Raw genomic sequence first — 7,813 nt, 5'->3', positions numbered from 1 at the left:
CCGATATTAATTATAATGGTACCGTTGTAAAGAAGATCCTCTACAGTTTCTAACCATATCAAAATATTTTATGGCAGGGTCAGAGTCGGCCTGTAAATCGCGGACAAAGTCGGCCTGTTTTAACGAGTTTTTTTACACACGCAAATGCCGTAAAGAAAACCCGGAACCGATATAAATGGTTATAAATGCATTATTAATAGTCCGATATTAATTGTAATGGTACCGTTGTAAAGAAGATCCTCTACAGTTTCTAATAATATATAAAATATTTTATGGCAGGGTCAGAGTCGGCCTGTAAATCGCGGACAAAGTCGGCCTGTTTTAACGAGTTTTTTTACACACGCAAATGCCGTAAAGAAAACCCGGAACCGATATAAATGGTTATAAATGCATTATTAATAGTCCGATATTAATTGTTATGGTACCGTTGTAAAGAAGATCCTCTACAGTTTATAATAATATATAAAATAGTTTATGGCAGGGTCAGAGTCGGCCTGTAAATTGCGGACAAAGTCGGCCTGTTTTAACGGGTTTTTTTACACACGCAAATGCCGTAAAGAAAACCCGGAACCGATATAAATGGTTATAAATGCATTATTAATAGTCCGATATTAATTGTAATGGTACCGTTGTAAAGAAGATCCTCTACAGTTTCTAATAATATATAAAATAGTTTATGGCAGGGTCAGAGTCGGCCTGTAAATCGCGGACAAAGTCGGCCTGTTTTAACGGGTTTTTTTACACACGCAAATGCCGTAAAGAAAACCCGGAACCGATATAAATGGTTATAAATGCATTATTTTTCGTCCGATATTAATTATAATGGTGCCGTTGCAAAGAAGGACCTCCACAGTTTCTAATGATGTTAAAATATTTTATGGCAGGGACAGTGTCAACCTGTAAATCGCTGTGCGGTAAAAGTTGACCGAAAAATACCGTGTTTTTTTACACAGAACAATGTCTTGATGAAAACATGGAAAAGCTAAAAGGGGTTATAAAAGCATCCTTTTCACAACCGACCATACATTTTTGGTACCGTTGTTACGGTATGCTTCCACTGTTTCTAAATATGTAAAAAAATATTGTGAGAAAGCATAATATGAAATAAGGCGAAGCATCAAAGCGAAAATGGTTATAAATGCATTATTATTCGTCCGATATTAATTATAGTGGTACCGTTGTAAAGAAGATACTCCACAGTTATTAACCATGTCAAAATAATTTATGGCAGGGTCAGAGTCCGCCTGTAAATCCCGGTCAAAGTCAGCCTGTTTTTACGGGTTTTTTTTGCTTTAGATTCACATGTTTGTTTTTTTAAGATATGAAAGATGCAAATGTGTCTAACTTATATTGTTTTCTGGCCTTTAAGCTATCTTATATATGTGACTACGTGCTATTTTGTTGGAGAAATGAAAGATTCAAATGTGTCTTATTTATATTTTATCCATGTATCGTGTGTTTTCAGTGTCATGCGAAAATATATCTTATTTCTTAATTTCCACCTTCACACTTTATTAGCGCCGTCTTTAATTAGTTCATTAAATTAATTAATTTAATATAATGTGCAACGGTGAGGTGGATCAATGCTCGTTGTTAATTTAAATTACACACCACTTCAGCAATAAATGAAATCAGTTATTTTGGCTGTAAATCCATTTTTTTCCGTACAGTAGCCATGTTCCTGTGTATTGAGCTGATAAGATCACCACAGCAAGTTGCTAATACACAGTGTAGACTTAAACGAAATTGGTTATTTTGACTGTAAATCCAATTTTTCCAGTACAGTAGCCATTATGGCCATGTTCCTGTGTATTGAGCTGATACGATAACCACAGCAGGTTGCTAATACCCAGTGTAGACTTCCCCTGTTTTATTATAGTATTTGTTATTTACCTGCTTGGAATAAATGACGTGTATTCATTCGGGTCTGATGGCGTTTTGTTAAAGGTCATTTAATGCAGAAAAGCTGGTTTTCTGACATAATTTTTCAATCATTTAAATTTAAAAAAAATGAAACAATGAATGTGTAATTTAATTCTCAACTCTCGCTTAACTCAACGTTCAATGGGACGCGCATAGTTCTTTTTATAAATTATGTACAAATATAATATGCTATACATTGTTGTTTATTTACTCAAGAAGTACCAGAAAGAAGCATTGTTATGTATAAAGCGCTTTACTTTTTCAAAATTCTACATTAAATAAAGAAATATCGTATTTTTGTTAAGTGTACGTGCTTGATATATATTCATAAAATAGCAGTTTTTTTAAACAATCGGTCTTTAACCTTTAATTTGATGCAAATGAAAAGAAGAACTGCCTTTTTTATGTTTAAACTTAAATCAATATTTTACGAAGTCATTATTGACTAAATAAATATGTACATTTTTTCACTCCATTAAAATCGGCCCTTATAATTACTTTCATGTATATATAGAATAATTGAGTGCTTTTCGGTGATTCTATGCTGGCGCGATAGTGCTTTTCGGTTGCAAATAAAAATACTATTGTGCGTAATCTTTAAACTTAAATCAATATTTAACGAAGTCATTAATGACTTAATTAATACGTACATGTTTTCAATCCATTATAAACGGCACTTATGGCTTACTTTCATGTAAATATGAAGAAATTGAGTGCTTTTCGGTGATTCTGTGCTGTCGCGGGAGTGCTTTTCGGTCTTCACATGAAGTGCTTTTCGGTCGGTATATTGCCGATATTTATCCAATTTTGGGCATTAATACATCATAATAAACACAAGGTAGTATAAATATGCATGAAATATAACCATGTATAACTAATTTAGTCCGTTTACACACAATAAAAACGCAAGTTTTCATATATATAGCGAGAAATTGAGTGCTTTTCGGTCGTCACATGAAGTGCTTTTCGGGCGGTATATTGCCGATATTTATCCAATTTTGGGCATTAATACATCATAATAAACAAAAGGTAGTATAAGTATGCATACAATATAACCATTTATAACTCATGTAATCCGTTACACACAATAGAAACGCAATTTTTCATTTATATAGCGAGAAATTGATTGCTTTTCGGTCTTCACATGAATTGCTATTCGGTCGGTATATTGCCGATATTTATCCAATTTTGGGCAAAATGTAGTATAGACATACATTCATATAACCATTAATAACTAATTAAACCCGTTAACACACGCTAGAAACGATATATTGCATATATAGAGAGAGAAATTGAGTTTACTCATAGTTATGAGTAAATTTATTATTCTCTATTCTCAAAATACTATTAAAATCTCATCATCTTTATAACCCATATCATCATCATTATCATTATCAAACAAATAATAAACCAAAGACAAAATAGGAGTGAGTGCTTGTATTTGACAGGACTTTCAACAAATAAATGCAAAAAACAATTCTTCTGACGCCCGTATATGTTGTATGCGCAATGGATATAGACCTCAACGGCACCGCTCAGTTGAGGAATCTCGAGACGACTGGAAACGGTGTAACATCTTTGTTCAGGTGTATAAAGAACTGAAACGATACTATTTAAATGCTGTAGGGCATGTAATTATGAATACTTCGTATACACATGTGTGTCATGTGAAAAGGTGCAAATGTATTCATAACAATTAGACGTCAAGTATATATCTCAAAAAAGAGTTACTATTTGAATAAACTGATCCCCGCCGATGCCCACAGTGCACACAGGACGCCCCCAATGCCCATCAATCACGCTAACTTGCTTAAATATTATAAATAAACAAATGTGAAACATTAATTTGTTCAAAGAAGCTGCTAATATCTGCAAGATTCATCTACCACCACCAATCAAGAGAAGTGTACATGACTTCACGTACACCCCATACAATAATCAGTAGTAATAAACGATTCAGGTAAAACCGCGAGCGGGATACGCAACCCTACTGCCATTTTTGTTTTCTTATTTTTTCTTTTAATGGCAGGGGGACGTATGAGGACCCATGGCTCGAGACCGGTGTCTAGGTGCCTTCATCACCTCCCAAAACCTCTAATTTAGAGAAATCTACAAATAAGCAGCTATTAAGATACTGTAACATTAAGTATTTTATAGTAAAAAATGTAATTAAAACATTATCAATTTCATTGCGCAAGTTAACATAACAAACAAACATCAAAAGCATCCTGCACACACCCCGGACATCAACAAGAAACAAACAAATCACTCAAACCATAAAATCCATAAAGCATCTATAAAGAATGTTGATAAATCATAAATATTCCGAGAAATATATAAATGCATATGACGAATTTAACAGCTATATTAAACCGACTTCAACATCTAACCAGTCACACCAAAATGAAAATATTAAGTAATCGTAAAATAAAAATGTCTTTAAAATTAAACGTTCATTACGAACGACAACAAAAAATTATAACACTGACATTTAAACATACCAATATTTCAATAAGTATGCTGGAGGTACTATCTCCAGAAATTGAGAGTCTCGAAAAACATGACACCCATAACTTAAAAGACCTCATTCAAACACAATATTATGTAAAAAATGAGTCAAAATAATCAAGAAAACTTAGCTGCTTCAGACTCAAATGAAAATACACCCATCGTCTTTCCCAGTAAAGAAATCGGTTCGTGTTAAGATCCCATCTCACATGGACTAAAAACCGAACTGAAAATATACTAAATATAGACTTTATAATAGCAAAATTATAAACATAAAAGCAATGTAACCAATTATTTAACCATACATATGTTCATTAAGGGCGGGTGGGCGGGGTTATCACCCTTTCGTTTTCTTGCTCCATAACTTTGCCTGTCAAAAACAACCCTCGAATGGCGTCTTACTAGATGTGCAAATCATATATACCCCAAAACGAAAAACTCGTGCGCTTTCGCGCTAAAACATGCACACAAAACCCGTGCATTATACGCGCTAAACCATTACCATAATCTCTCTTCTAAATAACACGTAGTCAACCATACTATAGCGTATTTATCAAACCGAGAATAATTTCATGCTTTTCGGTGCTTTTCGGTGATTGTATGGACCGACTTAAATACCATTACCAATAGAGCGTGACACAAACACAGCACAATTGTTTATTTCGGCAAACATTTTGATATTATTTGCTTTTAAACATAGCTTTTAATGACCATTGATAGTTGAATAATGTTATACTATTATTTGTAATTTCAAAACATGTTACTTGGTGATGTTATTCACGTTTAATAAATACATCAGTTATTCTTATTAACCTGATGCCTGTTGTCTGCTACTGTTACAATACGACGCTTAAAAATGTGGATTGCATAAATTTAAAGGTCAAATTCCGTTTGCACTATAATACTTGTAATAATGCATTATAAATATGTCAAGCATGTTCACTTTAACAAATACGATACTTCTTTATGTAATGTAGAATTTTGCAAAGGTAAAGCGCTATATATATGACAATGTTTTATTTTTTCTTGTTGATTAAAAACAAAAACAAAATATACCAATACATATAATATGTGTACATACTTTTTTAAACAAATATAATGAATCACGTGATGTTTTTATAATTTTGTTAAGCGTGCGTGACATTGAACGTTGATTTAGGCGAGTTATGCGATTTAAAAACTGATACCACTCAGCTTGATTTATAATTCATGTTCCAACGCGCCAATGTATTTAATTAAATGGTTTCATGAAATTGTGTTTAAAAGCATAACGATTGAAAGTATGTAAGAAACACAGTTTTGCACATAAAATGATCGCCAACAGACCCGAATTAATACACTTCATAAATGCCAATCAGATAAAAAAACAATTCCAATAATAAAACAGGGGAAGTCTACACTGTGTATTAGCCACCCGCTGTGGTTATCCCTATTTATCAGCTCTATCTCAGGCACCTGGCTACTGTTATGAACAAATTGGATTTACTCAAAATAACTGATGTCATTTATTGCCAAATTGTTATGTACATTTAAAATAAACAACGAGAGTGGACCCACATCATTGTTGCACATTAGTATAAACTTCACTGTAATCTAGGCGCCCCGTAATCTGTTCTTTAAATAGACATAGCCTTAATAAAGACGGCGCTAATTAAGTTGGATATTTAGAAATAAGATCCATCTTCGCATGACCCTGGCAGTATAGCATGTAGTATTATATCAATAAGACACATTTGAATCTTTCATTTCTTCGAAAAAATAAGCACGTAGTCACAGGTAAAGAAGCTACATTAAGCGCACTGAAAAAGATGAATAGGACACATTTGCATCTTTCATTTATTACAAAGCATGTGAATATGTACAATACTTTTATTACTGACACATTATTCTTAAAGTCGACGGACAACATAAGAGGGAACCACAATTAAATAAGATCCATTTTCGCAGGATAGTGGTTTTTTAGAAAGTATTCACATATTAATTTTAGCTTGCATTAGTTACAATAATAAGTGCGCGTGCCATTGAACGTTGACTTAAGCGAAAGGTGCGAATTAAAATCTGAAACTATTATGTCATCTGTACTAACAGCATTAACTCAATGGTGTCAAATCCTCTATAGTCAATTAAAGGGACATTTTCATTTTTTGAAGTAGTTAAAAACCAACTTGTAGTGAGTGATATTTTGATGCAACCAATTGAAACTTTTGACTTTAAATGACGAAAAATCGGATATGGGTGCATTGTGTGTGCTATGTATAAAACATGACAGTCACTACAATTATTTTCATAATAATATATATAAAATAAACGAGATTAATGATACCTTCCTTTCATGTATAGTGTACATGTAAGACAAACAGATTCTTTCAATTCATCGCTGTCATTACATCAGTCTATTAGCATCTCATTCGCAATGAAATAATTTGCATTTCACGTGTGCAGAAAATGATTCATATTTTGGTATTGATGGAATCTGTGATAAACGCACGGTTAAAAATCTCACGCTTCTTCGAAAAAATAGCAAACCGCGTGTTGCCAAAAAAAAACGGGACAAAAGAAACCGAAAAAAGCCGACTTCGAAATTAACCCAGCACCCGATTCAATACTCATGACACCAACTGGAAAATCTTGCGACACATCGCTGAAACAAAAGCTCGCCAATTTAATAGCATCAACCCCCAAAACACCAACGTCTAAAAAAAGAAGCCGGAACACCAACAATTCATTCACTTCTTGTAAACAAATTAAGTTTGACAACAATTTAAGTTCAATTGCAGAAGACGTTCTCGAAGAAGAAAACCATTTAAATATAAGCAGCGATTATTCATTTACCAGTGAACAGACGTGTTTTAATCAAATGACCATTGATGACGCGGAAGACGATAATGTAGAAATTGCAAATATATCTACAATAGATTTAGAGCTAGTTAAAAATCCATCTGGGTGGCTGAACGACCCAATAATAAACAAATGTCAGCAAATGCTAAAAGAACAATTCGCGCTTGACAGTGGGATGCAGAACACACTTCTTGCTCCGTACTTTAATCATGATTTAGGTACCTGGGATATAAATAAACGTTTAACGAAACAAAATCCCCCGTCCGCCCAAATACATTACAACGCCAGTAATCACTGGGTATTATCATACCAATCACAGAAAGATCGACATGTTATTGTGGTGGACAGTTTAAAATCTCCAAGAACTCTAAACAGTAGTATTTCAATTCAAATCGCTCAAATCTATGAAAATGGAGAGAGCAGTGTACAAGTACAAATACCCGACGTACAACGTCAACCTAATTACACAGATTGTGGTGTTTTTGCTATTGCAAATCTTACTGAGGAGTTACACAACAATTATGATGTAGATTTTTCAATTATC

Source organism: Dreissena polymorpha, chromosome 1 (genome assembly GCF_020536995.1).
Source record: "Dreissena polymorpha isolate Duluth1 chromosome 1, UMN_Dpol_1.0, whole genome shotgun sequence".
Taxonomy (NCBI): Eukaryota; Metazoa; Mollusca; class Bivalvia; order Myida; family Dreissenidae; genus Dreissena; species Dreissena polymorpha.
The sequence above is the reverse complement of the archived record's forward strand: the minus strand, read 5'-3'. Positions refer to the sequence as shown.